Raw genomic sequence first — 17,467 nt, 5'->3', positions numbered from 1 at the left:
GGGGAAGGTAAATTAATATTTTGTTTTTTCGCTGACAAAAGCAGATAAAGCTGGCTTTTTTTTTTTTTTTTTTTTTTTTTCTCTTTTTTTTTTTTTTTTTTTTTCCCCTCCCCTCCCCTCCCTTGGATTGAGACAGAGGGGAAAGGCTTTCGGAGCTCACAGTTGATGTAAACAGACGCAGGCGTTTCGCCTTTACAGCACGAAGGCTGGGTTGTTGTTTTGAAAATTGCACTGGAGAACCGAGGGGATTTTTATGATGATCATCATGCTCCTAGGTCCATCTTTGCTCGCTCGCTCTCTCGCCGGATGCGAGACGCTAGTGGACATGTTATGCTTCTGACTGAAAAGAGGTTGAATAAGATGAGAAAGGAGGAGATTTACTAAAAGGAAAAGAAAAACAAAAAAAAAGCACAACGTCGCATTCAACCGGGAAACTTTCTGAATATTTCTGGAAGAGGATGCTTGCCGGGTTTGTGAACCGCGAGATCGGTGGATGTTTATCAGGAGGGAGGTGTTAGCAGAAGACGCTCCCGGGCGCCGGGAGGAGTTTGCGCCGGCGGCGGCGGCCCCGCGGCCGCGGAGCTCTCGGAGGTGCTGACGGCCGGGCGCGGGACCGGGGCTCCGCGCGTCCCTCCCCGGGCTCCCCCCACACCCCCAGCCCCCTTCCTGCAAAAACTCCAGCCCAAGTCCGCAGCTCCGCACTCCTGGGGCTCTGGGGAGCCCCGCGGACCCCTCGCACGGGGAGGCAGGTTCGGAGGGCTGGCGGCCTCCCGCTCCCCTCGCCGGCGGCTGCTCGCTCCTGACACTGCCAGACTTTTATTTTTTTTCTCCTATTTTTTTTTCTTTTCCGCTCCCCCTCTCTTCTTTCCAAATATTGCCTACTTTAGAGTTCTCTATTTATAGCAGCGAGGCACAAGGGAAGTGTGCCATGTTTGCGGATTTCTCTCTATACGTTGACCACGACAGAAATCTGCGTGTTCTTATTTTTAGCTTGCTCGGAAGAGGCTTTGCTTGGCTAATCTCTTTATCAATTTTAGCAAAGTTTGTTGCCGTTGTTGTTGCGTGGGTAATTTGGGGAGAGAGCGAGGGGCAGGGGGTTGGTGCCTGAGGATGTGCTTGCGATCGACCCCGGCGAGTTAGGCTGAGTTTGGGGCGCAGTTTGCCGGCGGGTAGGATCAACCCTCCTCGGGGAGGGGGCCCCAAAAGGGGGTCTCGGCACCCTCCGAGGGGAAAGAGCAGGTCGTGGGGATCAGCCCTCTCGGAGCAGGAGGCTTGGGGCATGCCAACCTCCCCGGAGCCGGGCAGGGGAGGGGGCAGGCTGCCCTCTCACCCCCCTCCCCCGAGCGGGCCGGACAGTGGTGCGGGGGACAGCCGCTCTTCTCCTGCTATTGTTGAGCCCCCTCGCTCCGAAGAGCCGCTGAAAACAAGTGCAAAAAGCCCCGGCTAAACCCTCGCCATCGCCCTGCCGCTACTTTTAGTTATTTTTTTTTTTCTTTCTTTCCCTCTCTCTCTCGTTGGCTCATCTGCTGTTATTATCAGCCTTTTCCATATGGCCACTTTAATTAATGGCAGACAAAAGGGAGTTTGGGGCGGGCGGGGGGGTGGGGGGGAGGAATCTAGGAATTAGAGTTTATAGTTGGTTTGTCTCCCTCTGATGCTGTCATAGAAACCAGAAGCAAAGATGCCGCCTTTCTACTTCTTTGTATGATCCTGTTTATTGTTCCCGAGCGGCGCAGATTGGAGCAGGCGCGTGTTGCAAGGCACAAACCAGCGCCGGCTGCTACGGCCGGGAAACCCGGGCATAACTTGTCCCCTTCGGCTCCTTCAAACCTGCCTGCCGTCTTCCCTCCCCTCCCCTTCTTTTCCTGCCTCGGGAAAAACAAGGAGAACTTGGTTTTCCTTTTTAGCTTTTTCCTTTTTTTTTCCCTTTTCTTTTTTTTTTTTTTTTCTTCCCAAGTGATGTTGTTCTGTGGGATCCCCGTCGCACAAGGAGTAGGGAAACTCCTGAAAGTTGGTTTTTTTCCCTTCCTAGAAAGCAGATCAGAGTTGCCTCCTGTGTCCCGGCGGAATTGGGGTCCTTGTACCCCCGGAACGGCAGGTCCAGCTCTGCCCCGGGGTGCTGTTACAGAGGGAGTACCGACCCCGCCGGGGGTGGGCGGCCGCGGTCGAGGGTGGCGACTTAGCTGGGGTCCCGTCCAGGAGGGGTCTGGGCAGGCAGTCCCGCTTGTCTCCTGCTCAGTCCCGGGGGAAGGGACCGCGAATCCGCATCCCCTTCCCCCACAGGGTCACCGCCGGCCCGCGGCAACTCTCGTGGGGAGAGGGAGCAGCGGCGCCGCTGTAGGAAAGTCAGAAACTCCTCTCGCCACGTCCTCCTGGGAGCACCTGCCGTGGGGACCCCCGGGGCTTGGCCCGGCTGGAGGAGCCACCGCTGCGGGACGGTGCTTAGGGTCACTGCCAAGGGTGGCTTTGGGATGAGGTGCCTCCTCCACTTCGGGCAATTCCTGGGCTGGAAGCGGGCGAGAACTCCTTCCCTGCAGAGCCCAAACGTTCCCCTTTCTCTCCCCACCTCCACTCCCACTCGGTCCGAGCTATTCGGCGCCCGGTCCCTTTGCCCCGGGAATCACCCTTGTCCCCAGGGCTGGGGGGACAGGGAGAAGAGGAGAGCAGCCCGGAGGCTGGAGGGCTGCTCCCCCACATTCCCTCGCTCTTGTTTTAGAGAGCTGGGCTGTACCCGAGCATGTCCCCAGGCTGGGGTGGGAGGGAAGGGGGGGGTGCACAGCGAGCCCAGGTGCCTTCCAGGCGGAGATTCCCCCAGCGGGGCCGGGACTGTCCCCAGCAACCGGGAGCCGCAAACTGGGGGGCTGAGGGTGGGCAGGGGCAGGCGAAGCCCCCGCTCTGCGTGTCCCCTGCCCCGTCCCGCAGAGCCCCGGGAGCCGGAGCGGGGCGGCAGCGGATCCTGGCAGTCAGATGATGATGATGATGATGATGATGATGATGAGGGCAGGGCTGACTTCGCAAGACGTAGCTCGGCGTCAGAGCAGCTGCCATTTTAGCAGACGGTGCTAAACTTCCCCCGTCCGTCCCCCCCCCGGAAGGCTCGGCTTTGGGATGCTGCCTCCAAACTTGGGTTCTGGATGGGACACGCTGCTCTTCTTGGGCTTTGGGGGGAGCAGTGCACCCTAAGTCAGCAATACACCCGGAACAGGCTGAATGACACAGCTTTAGAGCTCAGGAATATGAACTCTTCTCCCTCCCTGAAACCCCCCATGGTTTGGCATCAGGGCTTGAGGAGAGCAGGAGAGGTTATACTCCTGAACCTCAGAAATCAGTCTGTGCAATGCAAAACGGTCTCTAGCTCCAGCAGAGGGTAAAGCTCTCCTTTCACAACCTCGGGTGGGGCTTATTTTGTAAGGGATGATGCCATCCCCACTCTAAAGTTTGGGGGAACCCTCTGCCCCCCGAAAGCAGAGCAAGGAATGGGAAGCGGCAGGTTTACAGTAAAGTCTGGAGCCGCGGCTGGGCTGGGCTTCCCAGAAAACATGAAATGAGGCGTGGGAAGGGGAGGGAGGGGCGGGGAAGCATCTCCTTACCGCTGGGAAGTCAGACGTGAGAGTTTAATGGCAAAGTGGGGGACAGGACCCGCTCTCCCTTTTGCTTTGTGTGTGTGTGTCAATCTGTAAATGGAAGGGCTTATTTTTACAGCTGTAAACTGTGTGGCTTAGTTGCTAGAGCTCTTCCCTTAATGAAAAGGCAGTCTCCTTTGTAGCTGTGGCTTTGTAGCTGTTCCTCTTTCTCATACGCGGGAGCCGAGCATGGAGGATCCACGCTGTAAAAACTTCCAGAGCTGAGAATACACTGCTGTGTGTTCCTCTTCTTCCCCCAACAACCCCCCTCTTTGGGTTATTTGTTGTGCAGATGCTGTTTGCTCCCTGGCTGTGCATGCTGACACTCAGAGGGGAGACCAAGGTGGCCTCAGACTCCAGGTTTATTTGGCTTTTTGGGAGCTAGCAGCTGTGTGAAAGGGATTATCAGTCTGGCATTAACTACCATTAACAGCCTCTAAGTTCCCAGGTATTTCGGGAGTTTTGACAGGGCAGAAGTTGCTGTCAGGAAACCTCACTCTTTCCACCTTTTCTTCCCACTTTTTCAGTCTTTATCCTGGATTTTACTGGTTTCTACAAAGAATAACTCCACCATCTCTGTACACATGCTGTTCTCCTTGGTATGTGGTGCAGGGTCCACTGGTGTCTGACATCCTTAAGGCTGGATTGTGTGAAACTTCCCATTGTAAAATATTCTGTATCACTTCTGAGGCTGTTTACCTTTGCAAAGTAGAAGTTTGATCCACAGGCCAATCCTTAGAGAGGAGAATCCTGGTGTGAACAGAGAGGTGAGGTAGTAAGCGCAGGGTGTGAAAAGTTTCTGGGGTGGAGAAATGCCTCAAAACACCTTGCTCCAGGAATGAAATGAGTTCACATGAGATTTCTTCTTTGGGATCTGAGAGCCAGGTCATGAGTAATGGCAAGAGCAGGGCTGGGACATCTCTTCTGCTCCCTTCAGAAGGGGGGAGAGAAATCTGTCATTTCCTGCTCCCCACAAATATTTTCACCAAGGAGAAAAAGGGCTTTATGGGTGCATATTTGGAGGAAGCAAGTTCCCCCTCTCGGCAGGTTAATCTGTCCAAGGGAATTCCTGAAAGTGCAGTGTTGGAGAGTTCAGGATCTGCTTTGCTGGGAGCAGCCTGTGTCGTGGTTTGGCCCTTTGGGACAGGGCTGAGACATGGAAGGTGAAGAGCAGTTTCCAAGCATCTCCTTCCCATTCAGGTTCCGTGGACTTCCTCTGCACGGGAGCAGCAGCCCAGGAGGGCACCCCTTGTCTTCCCCAAGCTGCTTTCTCACAGTATCTGGTGTGGGAGGGAGGTTGTTTCTGCCTTGGGAATAGCTGGAGGTGGGCACTGAGGTGAGGACATCTCAGGAGCACGAGCATGTGTTGAGCACGTATGTTTAAAGGCTGTAAATGTTAAAAATCACCAGAACGGAGCAGATCCTCAGAAACTTTTAACATTGTGGATTTTCTGTGGACTCTTTTATAGAAGGCACAAGCTGGAGTTGTAAGGAAAAATGGCTAAATATAGAAAACAAAACTAGTGATTTTCTACTGTTGAGGTAATTGATCCTGACAGTGCTTCTGTGAGGCTTTGCTGTGGGCTTGCAGGAGGGGATGGGGAGGCAGAGAAGGTTTCTGGGCTGGAGAGGTCCAGACTGGGATCTCGGTGTGTAGTCTCGGTCTCTTTAAGCAGGAGTTTGTCCTCTGAGGGGCTGTATTTTGAACAGCACTGGCTGCTTTTTAAAGCCATGCCTCCCTCCATGCTACAGGAGCCTTTGATGAGGCAGGAAACTGGTCCAGCAGTGTCCTGGATGGACCCGGCACTGGGAACTGTGGCTGGTTTTGGGCAGATCCAAGTGGGAAACTCTAGGCGTGGCTCTGGCTTGTTTACAGGTGAATGTGGGGAGAGGATATGGGCTGGGAGCGTGGCTGGGGCTTTATCCCAGCACGCTGCTCCTCTGCTTCTCCCATCAGAGCATCCCGGTGTGCCAACTGCCACGCACACATTCGTGTGTGACTCGGATGCCTGATGTGTTTTGGAACAGCAAGGAAAGGAAGGTAGCTGGGAAAGCTGGCCCAGGGAAGGGTGGCCTGGTGTGAAAGGAAGTCAAGAAAGAGAAATGGGGAATTCCCAGCATAGTTCGTTTGTGGAAAGGGTGGCCAAGATTGCCTTGTCCTATCAGCTGGGCTATTTCCAGCAAATCTCAGTCTCAGGGAAGAATACTGAAGTGCCATGCTCTGCAATGCTCTGCTTTTCAGTTTGGTTTGGTTTTGGGGGGAAAAAAGAAAAAGAGGAAAAAAATAATTTTCACCTAAATTTAAATACTTTTGATCTTTGTCTTTCATTGAACTTTTTGCTTCAGAGAGAATAGATTAATAAACACTTTCAAATGGAAGAACATAGTTTGGAAAGGTTCCCCTTTCATCTTTAACACAGAGCTTTAATGTTAACCTGGGTATGAGCTGGCTGTCCCCCCATTCCTATTCTCTTGCCTTTTTTTTTTTATCTTAACAACAATAAATTTGCTTTTATTGTGATCATGCTGGCCTTTACTGGTCACTTTTTATTCTTTCCTTTTTTATTTTGAAGTCAGCACGTTAAAAAAAAATCGCAATGTTATTTTAATCAGACCAAATGAAAGAGCAAATCAGAGCGAGAATTTTAATCTGCCCCAAGCAAAACTGCCTTGTACATCTGTCATGTTGGGATTAGTGGAACTCTTTAAAGAAGCTGAAGACTTTTTAAACAAAGTATTAAACATTTGTGACCTGATTTCCATTCTTACAATATTCTCATTAATAAGAGTGCAGGCTGAAAAGACATCTGTTAGGTCCTATTTGTTTTAAGAATATTAAAGGCTAATAAGAATATTGGAGGGTGGGGGTGTGTGGGGGGAATTTAAGTGTAACATTTAGAGCCAGATCTCAAAGCTGCAGTTTTCCAAAGTGGTTCTGGGTCTAACTTGGTGGGGGGAAGCACGAATCTTGGTCACGGAGTTGAATGCATGTTGGTCTTGGTCAGTTTAGGGTGTTGGTGCCTGGGTGAGGCTTCCCCGAAGGCTGGGAGCTTTGCCTGAGGCTCCATCCCTGCTTCAGGAGGGGAGAATGAGAAAAACACTGCCTTTCCAAGATAAAATTTAGGCTGAAATGATACAGAAGCAGAGACAAATACAACTTTGTAGACAAATACAACTGGCATGTGTGTGTCACCTGCACTCATCCAGGGCTGCCTTGAACCAGCCAGGAAACAGCGTACAGAGGGAGTGAAAACATCCTTCTTGGTTTTGCTGCTTGCATTTTGTTTGATGGGAAGGCAGTTAAAGTAAATGGCCCAGCTTGGACCCCTAAGGAAAAAATGAAGCCAGGCATGTGTTCAGTAAAGTACTTGCTGAAAGAAGCCTTCGCTATTAACGTGGGTATATGGTTTAAGAGGAGGTTGCTGTCGACTGCAATCTTTGCATCTTGTTTATGCTTGCTGGGTAAAATATTAACTAAAGCATCTGAACATAAAGTTCTGGTGTGAAAGAATATCAGCAGGGGAGAGCCATATGGTGCCAGGCTGCTAACAAAATACCAAACGCTGGAGATTCCTTTTTGCAGAAGACTGAAAACTCTCGTTCCCATCCATAATACATGAGCTCACGCCTTTGATTACTCTAAACATTAGTCCAAGCGGTACAGGCGTCTCTTTGGAGCTTACACAACTTAGGGCACGCGGTGCTCTTCCCCCCTCTTCCTTTACATAAAAGAAATCGATGTCGAGCTGTTAAGATACAAATATCCAATATGCTGTAAGACAATATGTTTCCGAAACTGCTGCGTAAGCTGCCTTTCCTCTAATTAAATATAAACTGCAGCAGAGAGTCGGGTTTCTTCGTTCCTTTGCTTGAAACTCTTTGGCAGGTGCGTGGCTCTCCCTAGGACAGTATCTGCAAGTCAGCTCTCTGCCAGTTTTGGGGAAGCCTCTTGCTCCTTGTGGGTGCAATCAGAACCTTTCTGATCGATGCTGAGGACTGTAATCGTCTCTCTGAGCAGCAGCTCACGGACACTTTTACCTGAACCCTCCCTGCAGGTCAAGAGTCAGGTGTATTCAGCAGCAATGGATTCAAACCCCGCATTAGGAGGATCCCCTGGTGAATATTATTAGAAGGTACAAGAGATGGCTCTGGGAGAGCTTTCATGCACACAGTATTTAAAAACCAGGGTATTGCCGGAAAAATCTATAGATGACACTCTAAGCACTTTTGAATTTTATTTTTCTTTTTTTCTTTTTTAAGCAATCCCTTGAAACCAACAATCTGATGTTGAATAACTTGCGCCTGTCACTGGGCTCCTTAAGTGTGGCTGGTTAAGGTTTGTGGGAAGTGCCTCATTATGTGAGTGTAAAAATACCCACACAGTGCAGAGAAGCCTCCCCAGCAGCTGCCTTTGGTTAACCCACATTTTCAGAACTGGAGCCTTTCCCTGCTCCTAGTGCTGCCCAGCCTGGGAGAGGCAGCTCTGGGGGCTGGAATGCGATGGCTGTCTAGCAGTCATGAGTTTGGGGCCAAAGCTTGCATTTAAGTCACCTGTTTCAGCTCTTGGACATCCAAACCCTCTTAGAAGCCCATCAGAAGCCTAAATGCAGAATTAGGCTTTCCTCTTTCATCACTGGTTTTCCCCATTTTGGCTGTATGGCCAATGCAGGGTGATGGGAAGGATTTCAAAGCTGAAATCCTATTGACTGAATGTCTGGTGAAAGTTTTGGGGCAGGGAGAGGTTGGGTCTGTGACATTATGTCCCAAGTAGAGGTTGCTCCACTGTGCTGCTGGGATAAGTGAAGGTGTCAGATGGGCTTTGAAAGAAGTTGCCTGATTTAAGCCAAAAACTACCTTCTAATGGGGCTTGAAGCCTAAAAAGAGCCTTCCTGGTGCACATGTGTTTGGTCCTTGCTGTACCCAAAATCCAAGTGTGTGTGCGGGAATGAGAGGAAAATAAATGAATTCCCTTCCCTGATAAAGGAAAAATGAAATCTTGATTTGTAAGAAATCAAAACTGTTGGGTGGGTGAGATTCCAGGTAAAGCTATCTTGACCAAAGTTAGCCCAACTTGAGAGGCTCTGCAGAGTGGCACAGTTAATTCATCCCTCTGAAATTTGATGTTGCCATGAGCACATCTGAGGTCCCAACTTCTCCTGCTTTTGCATACGCTTCTCTTCCATAATTCCGAAGCTTTGCATCTAGCGAGCTTCTGGCAAGTGGAGTTAAAGGTTTGTTTGTTGCCCTCAATATTTTGATGTAATTAGTCAGCGAGTAACTCGCTGCTTTTGCCCAGAGAAATGCGCTCTCCAAGAACACAAGTGACAGGAGAGGATTAAATAGCCTTCTGGAGAGAGCTGCTCCATTTTATTTTTTATTAAAAACTAAAAAAAAAAAAAAAAAAAAAAAAAAGTAAAAAAAAAATAGTGCCTGGGAGCAATGTTGTTGCTTTAAAAAAAATGACATTTGAAACAGTTAACTCCGCCTGCAGTGTTTCAGCAGAGCACGGAGTTGTCAGCTTCTCTCTCACATTCCCTAGAAACTTTCAGCTCCCTCCCATCATGGAGCAGCTTCCTGGCTGCTGGGGAGGCAGGTGGCTCTGGCAGGTTGGCTGCTCCTGCTGAGCTCACCCACTGAGCAGGGAGCACTGCTGAGGAGAGCAAGGACTCCCTGCTGGAAAGGGGAGGATTGGGAGAAAATGATTTGGAGGGGAGAGAAACTTCTGACTCACGGGATATGAGCTGATCCTTGGCTGTGGGGCCCAGGCATGACTGCACTGCTGGGGACTGGGGGTTTTCTCCGCTCCTGGCTCAGTTCTGGGACAAAACCAGTGCAGCACAGCGGGCTCAGCCTGTGCAAGAGGCTGGAAGTGGGGATGAAAGCTGCTCTGAGAGCAGTGCCCATGGGTGTCCAGCTGCTGCCTCATCCCTCCTCCTTGTTCTCCCTGAGTTGTATTCCCAAGCAAGCGAAGGCTGTGGGAAGGACAGAAAGGTATCACTTGTCTCTATTTAATTTCAATTACAGGAGCCTGCAGGAGTGCTCCGAGCAGTGCCAGCAGGGCTATAAACTTAACATATTTGATGATTCTCCTCTTCAGGCAAGCAGTGCACAGCAACCACCCTATTCAGCAGCAATAATCCTGGGGGGCTGGGACACTCTGGCTGGCAGAGACTCCTGTTTAATAAGCTGACCCTTCAGAAGCCGTTAATTGCCTTATTTCATAGTGGGCAGTGGGACACCCTGTGTGTGCCCCTGATCTGGGGGGCTCAGTGAGGGAATGGGCTCTGTTTTGAGTGTGCTGGGCCCATGCCATGGGAGGGGGTGCTGGTGGGAGCCGGGAGCCAGCGGGCGCTGAGCAAAGCTGCCTCGTACCCCAGGGGAGTTGTTGTTGCACGATGATCTCACCTCCTTTTATGCCTTATTGCTTCTGTCTCCCTGACTCCATATGACACACGCTTACGTGTCAACTTTTCACTTCTTATATGGCAGCAGAGAGGAAAGGTTTAATATCATAAAGACAAGCTGGCAGCTGGGAAGTAGCCCATTTAGTCATCTAACTTTGCATCAGAGGCGCTGCCAACCCCTTCCCTGGCTCTTCCAGGCAGCTTCTCCCTCCTCTGCCTGACCTGGTGTCACATGTGGTAGAAATCCCTGCCAGAAATCCACTTGCTTGAGCAAACACTGTTGATGGGCCCCAGTCCTGTGCTGGGGACAAGACGATTTGTGTCCCTCAAACCCCTCTGTGTGCCCAACTTGGGCCAATGTTGAGCAGAAATAATGTGGGGTTTTTGTTTTAGCTATTGTGGGTTTTTTTGCAGTTCTGTTTTTGTCTAGAATCTATGAGGCTGAGGGTAAGGTCCCACCACAGATTCAAATTCACTTTGCCTACGACAGTCAACACTGGGGCAGCTCCAGAGGTTTGGAGCCCAGAAGGAAACTCAAATCATTGACAGCTAAATCTATGGATGACTAAAATGGTAGAGGTTTCTTCTACTCTCACTACATGCTCTGGAAATTTTCAGAAGCAGGTACTTAGCTGAACCCTGTGCTGCCCTGTCCCAGGAAGGTTGTTTTTAACTGGCTTTTCTTCCTTGCTATTTCTGTATGTGAAGAACCCGATTTATTACCTTTGCTCTTTACGTTTGGCTTTCCCTCAGCGTGCCTCCTCTGTACCCAGCGTACCCTCCTCTGAAAGCACAGTGCTTGGGCTCTCTCTTCCTCTTCCCTCTTGATTTCCAAACTAATGATAGAGCAGTTTGGATGCAGCGTGTCAAATACCTGAGCCGGATCAACGCATCCAACTCAGTCTGTTTTGACATCCATCTCTGCTTGGAGTACCTCCCTGTGCGGGCCTAGAGCAGCTGTGAGGAAGGGAAGGCTTTGGTTTCAGCAGTTGCTGATGCCTCCTTTCACCCTTCAACTTGTTGGGGTGGGGTCATGCTACCAGTCTGGGGGGACAACCCTGTCCCCATCCCCACGGGTGGGGAGATGCACATAGTGCTGGTGTGGTGGCTGCTGCCATGGTGGAGATGGAATCAGCACTATGCTGCTCTCCCTAGAGGTTTACCCTTCTCCCACCAGCTGGGAGAAATAGAGGTGAACTAGAGGAGTCTTGGAGTTGAAATCCTCTACTGTCGTTTGTTCCTCTGAGTGCATTTATCTCATTGTGGCTGCTTCCTCACCGGCCTCTTCTTTAGCCACTCTTGTCACTGTTCACCTTCAGGCCCAGGAGTCCTGATGTTTCCCTGCAGCCCCTTTGCACAGCACAGGTACAAAGCGCACACACGACCCTAAAGGTCTTCCCAGACCACCGTGGGTGGGGCAGGACACCCCTGTCCAACACTGGCACTGCCAGTGGACGTTCTCCTCGTGCCTGCTGTGCTCAGCCCACTTGCACAGGTGGTTTGGCCCTTCCTGAGGGCTCCTGCGCATCAGCAGCCCCGTGGGAAGGGTTTTACAAGACCGGAGATGCTCTTGTAACCTCACCCTGAGCCGTCAGGTCTTTTCCTTCAGCAGCAGCATGTCTTGGAGCTGCTTCCTTCCCAGCGGCCCAAGACAAGCTTATCCAAAACCATCTCTAAGAATTTATCTGCGCTGAATTCTCCTGCTGGTGTTTCGACATGTCGGCTCCACGGAGGCTTTCAATTTGGTATGAAAAGTAATTATTGCTGGGGTGCAGTTTAGCTGTTGTGTTTTACAGTGCTGGTAAGGTTAAAAGAAATAATAATAATAATATAAGAAAGACTCAGCCAGAGTAACTGCCTGCAACATGCTATTTGCATTTTTAAGGAAATACTTCTTTGAGACAGCTTGGGTGAAAGGTCGTCATTTGCATATAAATGGAAAAGAAAGTGTGTGATGCTGGAAGTTACATCTATATTATTTTCTCAGCAGTGAGCTGCTGTTTTGGAGATTAAGGGACGAGGTTTGCATTTGGCTTTTGTGGAATAGAGAAACTACCAGGAAAGCCAAATTAGAACAAAAAAATGAGGGAAATGTGCAAGAAGAAAGAAGCAACATCATGTTTCTGGGAGATGCTTTCCTGCAAGCCTGACACCTTACACGCCTGTTTGCACATGTGCTGGGCACAGCACATGAGTGTGGCTGGGCAGAGCTCCCTCTGAGTGCATAAAAGGATGGATGCTGGAGATTAAGCCAGGGGCAGGAGTGATCCATGCTGTGAATAAGCCTGGCAGAAGGGGAGGATGCTGGCACTCATCATTTGCAAGTGATAAGCCAGGGTTTGCTTGGTATTTTATTTTCTTCTTTAATATTATTATTTTTCTTTTCCTTCAGACTCAGGTATATTTGGAGAGGAATTGATCAGCTGTGTCAGTGAAGTTCCTCCAGTCGCAGTAGGAACACTCACACTTAGTGTCTGGCAGGAGAAAGGCAGGAGGCAAAGAAGTCCATGGCTCAGGTCTTGCTCTTGCCTTAGAGAGGGGTCTGCATTGCCTGAGAGCTTTTCCAGGCCCTTTTGCTGCCCTGGGCCTTGGAGACACCAAAGGGATTCTGTGGTGGAGAACCTCAGTGCTTTGTTTCACCTCTTGTTGGCGGCCTTGCTTGCCACACTTAGAGCAGCTTTGTGCTTTGACAGCTCCCCCACGGAGCTGGGGGAAAATGGGATGTTGAACAGTGTTCACTCTTTAATCTTTTTGATCAATACTTAAGAACCCTGTGCAGACAGCAGCGCTGCTCTGGGCACACAGCTTTTGTTCCTCTCTTGAACAGTATACAAGTGGTACAAGGATGGAAGGTGAAAAACACCTTTTATACCCTCTGCAGTGCTGTGTACTGTGCTGCTGCCACTTAGTAGAAAAAGAAAAAATACTCTAATAGAAAGTCTTATTAACTGGCCATGAACACTGGAGCATGAATATTGCTCTTAATGAGGAGAGACTGCAGCCTCATTTGCTTCCCTGCATCGTGGGTGCACAGGGCTTCAGCTCTTGTGGTGCTGGCTGATGCAGAGAAACAGGATGAAATGTTGGTCCTTTCCTAGGGCTCACCTTGGTGTGCAGAGGTGCTGGGCAGGGATGGACAAAGGGCCCCAGGTGAAGGATGGCAGCACAGCCATCACCAGGGCCTGGGGATGTTGTCTCCTGTGGCAAGGCGATGTTTGAACCTTGCTCCTGGTGGATCTTGATCCTGCTACTGAGCCCCACCACTGAGGGCTTTGCTCCCTCTCCAAGGATCAGGTTGCCCTGCTTCTTCCCATTGCAACACGTTCTTGTATTTGGGATATTTGAATAATCTTGTGATGAAACCAGTTGCTCAGTGTCGTCCTAGGGCAAGGGGGAAGGGATGATCCCCTTTTCCCATAAAGGACCTGACAAAGAGTTCAAAAGCATCCAAAAGTGCCAGGTATGACAGGGTAAAGCATGAGCTGGCGTGGCTGAGGTGACCACAGGGGCTGACACAGCCACTTGGGCAAAGGTGGCAGCTGACAGCATCAGAAGCAGGATGAGCCAAGGGCTGAGGTGGCATGGGGCTGGGAAGTAGAATGTGAGTCACTTGTGCTTCAGGCAGTGTTGGAGGAGGGAGCTGAGGCAGGGGATGCTCCCTGTACTGCAGGAATTGCTGGAAGGAGAGTGGCAGGTTCTTGTGGCTGGAGATGGAGAAGCAGCAGCACTGTGCTAGCAGCAACCTGTCCTCTCCCCCTTTGCATAGTGAGATGGAAACTCTGGTGCTCTCCTCCTCTCTCCTGTGCCCCAGAACCTGCAGAGCTGAGCAGGGCTGTTCTTGGCTGTTGGCACTGAACACCTCGGGGCTGTGCTGGTGCTGAGCCGGCTGCTGAGTGTGTCAGCAATGCACGCTGCGCTGCAGGGGTCTGTTTGGCAGTGAAAGCACTAGGAAGGCTTGATCCTATCGAAATCAAGCCCTTCCTTTCCTTTGGGTAAGGGGAAAATAAAAGGTCAGAGTGCACATCACAGATTTCATAACCTTTGATGTCACAGCATGTGGTTTGGTAGCATGGTGGGTTAAGCCAGCACTGTGTTTTTGTTGAAACGGTGGGATCACAAATTCAGCTCATTGCTACAATGGGTTGTTGGGTCTCTGAACAGCCATGCAGTGCAGCAAGGCAACCTCCTGCTCTGTGCTTCAGTGAGTGGGGCCACGGTGGGGATGAGAAGCAGTGAGCTCATGAGCAAATTTTGAGTCGTGCAAACACAGTCAAGGGTAAAGGTCCCTGCAGTTCAGCTCCAGCTTTGCAGGAGAAACTACTCATGACTCCTTCATTTCTCCTCTTATAGAGATTATAAACCCTTTGGGACTTGCCCAGGTGAGAACATTGAAGCTCAACATCCCCATCCCTGGAACTGTCCAAGGCCAGGTTGGACTGGGCTTGGAGCAGCCTGATCTAGTGGAAGGTGTCCCTGCCCATGGCAGGGGGTTGGAACAAGATGATCTTTAAGGTCTCTTCCAAACCAAACCATTCTATGATTTGCTCAGCTCTTCTCCAACCATAAGGAAAAGTATCTTTAGGGGTCAGCAAACGAACAAAGAACAAGCACAATCTAGCCACCCATGCTACATCTCCCATCCATACACCCCATCTAAACTGATTATTAAATCATATTTGCTGATAAGTATGAGATGTAATATCTATTACACAGCTGTTAAACCTCAATTAATATGTTTTAATGATCAGTCGTTTACTGTGCACTATACAATTAACATCCAGTATTAGATCTTAAATTAAATGCGTGTTTGGGAGGCTGAATTTGCAGCACTGAACATCACCATGCCACGGTACACAGCGATAATTGCCTCGAACAGACAGGCTTTCTGTGCCCCGAGAGGGGGTTAAACCAACACCCCTGGCATCAGAGAAGAACGGAGGAGAATTGCTACAGAAGCCAGGTTCTATTTTTTCAGTGTATTTTGATCCCTACGGAGGTTTTCATTAATTTCTCTTGAAAAAAGCACCCTGATGCTGAGCTGCTGTGCATGTGAGAAGGTTGAGCTGTGTGGGGTACCGGCTCAGAGGGGTGTTTTCTTGGCAAGGGTTGGGCAGGAACATGGGGCAATTAGCTGTGCTGAGTCCTGGAGGCTGTGCAAGGGGGTTCGGTGCTGCAGTTTGGATCTGAGACTGAAGCCTTAAATCAAAGTTGATTCATGCTGCCTGCCAGGGGAAAAGCCCTCACTGCACCCTGGGTTTGGGGCCATGCAGGGAAGCAAATTCAGCTCTTGGTGTTCTCCAGGCAGTGACCAGTGGCCACAGAGCCGTGTGTGTGGGCAGTGCCCTGCAAAATCAGAGTCATAGAATGGTCTGGGTTAAAGGGACCTTAAAGATCATCTTGTTCCACCCCCTTGTCATAGGCAGGGACACCTTCCACTAGACCAGGTTGCTCCAAACCCTGTCCAACCTGGCCTTGGACAGTTCCAGGGATGGGCCATTCACAGCTTTTCTGGGCAACCTGTGCCAGGGCCTTACCATCTTCGGAGTAAAATGCTTCTTCCTAACAGCAAATCTAAATCTCTCCTCTTTTAGTTTAAAACTGTTTCCCCTTGTCCTATCACTGTTTGCCTGTAAAAAGTTGCTCTCCCTCTTTTCTGTAAGATGCAGGGGTGTTGGACATCCAGCAGTGCAGAGAAGTGCAGAGGTCCAGGGGTGGCTTCTCCAGCCTAGAGAAGCTGTAGAATTTGGTTTTGATTTTTTTTTTAAATTTATTTTAATTCACACTAAAGAAGGGGACCAAAATGCTCCCTCTGAGCCCTGGCACTGCTGCTATATCTGCTCTGAGAAGTGAGCCCACGTTGTCTGGCAGGACACTGAAGGACCCAGCTTGTTCTCAGCACACTGCTGCCTTGTTAACACAGGATTCACCTTTCCCATAAAAAGTGTTCCTGAGCAAAGATGAAGAAAAATCTTTCTCCCTTCCTTTTGCTTTTGTCACACTTGGGGGAGCAAATGAAGATTGATATGTTTTTCTTCTAGTCTTTCAGTTTAAATATGCAGTGGTGCATCTTATGAGAAAAGGAGGCCTTCACCCCCCACCTTTTCTCTGTGGAAGTTTCCTCTCACCCCAGTGCTTTGCTACATCAGGTGCAACCTCTGCTGAGATTTGGAGACAGAGTGGTGCTGCAAATGTGGCTCCCCTGGCGCTGTAAGGACATGTGTGGGAGCTGGCTGCCACCCAGGCAGCCCCCTCCTGCAGCATCCTGCCTCGTTTTCCATTCACTCTCCCTCCAAAGCTTCCTATGAGGTTTGCTGTGTTTATTTTTGGGGGAATTTTCTGCCATTCTTTAGAGGGTTTCATTTTTTTCTGGGAAATCTGTGCTTTCTTCTTTCTCTGTAAATGGAAAGTAAAACACACACGTCTGATTAACACTCAGAATTGCTGTGGTCTCCCTCCCAGGTTTCCACATCACCTTGTTTGGTGTTGATGAGAGTGACCCAAGTGTTTCACAGAACCTGTTCTTCAGTGCCAGGATTGTACACAGCTTGCAATATTTTGATTCACAGCTGACAGGTTTGGGAAAGAACATCATTAGGAAGAGGATGGTTGTGGATTGTCCTAAATGTTCCTGGGGAAAAGCAGCCTGTCCACTGGAGGCCCCAGTGTGTGCTCCAGTCCTGACTGTGTGGAGGGTCCTGAGGAGGGAACTGGTGGGGGAAAGCTGGCGGTTTCCTTTGGGATGTGAACACCAGGCAGTGATCCATCAGGCCAGCTGAGCATCTAGATTATTTTTCAAGGGGGAGTGATGCAAGTGCTCCCAGCTGTGCGCTTCAGCTGTCCCAGTTCAGTGGCAGAAGGGGACCCCAGAATCAACCATTAACTCCAGGATCTGCTTTCAATGGGCTAAAACTCATATTTCAGGCAATATCTCACACTCTCCCTTGGGTGGCACAGGTAGGGGTTAACACACATGTCCTTCACATAACCAGTGAGCTTTGTTTCTGCTGAACCCAGGATCTGCAGGGAGGTGGAAAAGGCAGAGCCAGCAGTGCAAGCTGATCCTCTCCAGAGACTAGACACATTTAAGCAGCACAAAGTACAGGAAATCTGATTCCAGTGTTGATGGAGCTGCTTTGGCCACCCAAAGTGGGCTGGACAGAGGGACTGGAGCAGGCAGGAAGGTTCTGAGCTGGTGTGGCCAACACATCGTCAGCCTAGCCGAGGCTCCTCACCCCAACACTCAGTGCCTTCCCTTCTTGCTTAAAGGGATGAAAATTTGGGAGGTTGGGATGGGGCCTGTGGCGAGGACAAGCTGGCACTTTGAGCCAGATTTATCCATGGCAGCTTCCAGAATTCACCTTTAGCCTATGACTTAGGCACACATGAAAAAACAGGCTCAAAAAGGATGAATCTGCATGTATGTTGCTAATTTTTCCTCCT

The 17,467-nt window shown here is 50.0% G+C and overlaps 1 protein-coding gene across 1 annotated transcript in view; it reads left to right on the top strand.

Annotated features, from left to right (window-relative positions):
* The window catches only part of MYT1 (myelin transcription factor 1), a 59,699-nt gene that overhangs the window by 175 nt on the left and 42,057 nt on the right, over positions 1-17,467 (top strand). The gene's annotated exons all lie outside the window — the stretch shown is intronic.

This window comes from Lepidothrix coronata, unplaced genomic scaffold, assembly GCF_001604755.1.
Source record: "Lepidothrix coronata isolate B3197 unplaced genomic scaffold, Lepidothrix_coronata-1.0 Scaffold212, whole genome shotgun sequence".
Taxonomy (NCBI): domain Eukaryota; kingdom Metazoa; phylum Chordata; class Aves; order Passeriformes; family Pipridae; genus Lepidothrix; species Lepidothrix coronata.
The sequence above is the reverse complement of the archived record's forward strand: the minus strand, read 5'-3'. Positions and strand labels throughout refer to the sequence as shown.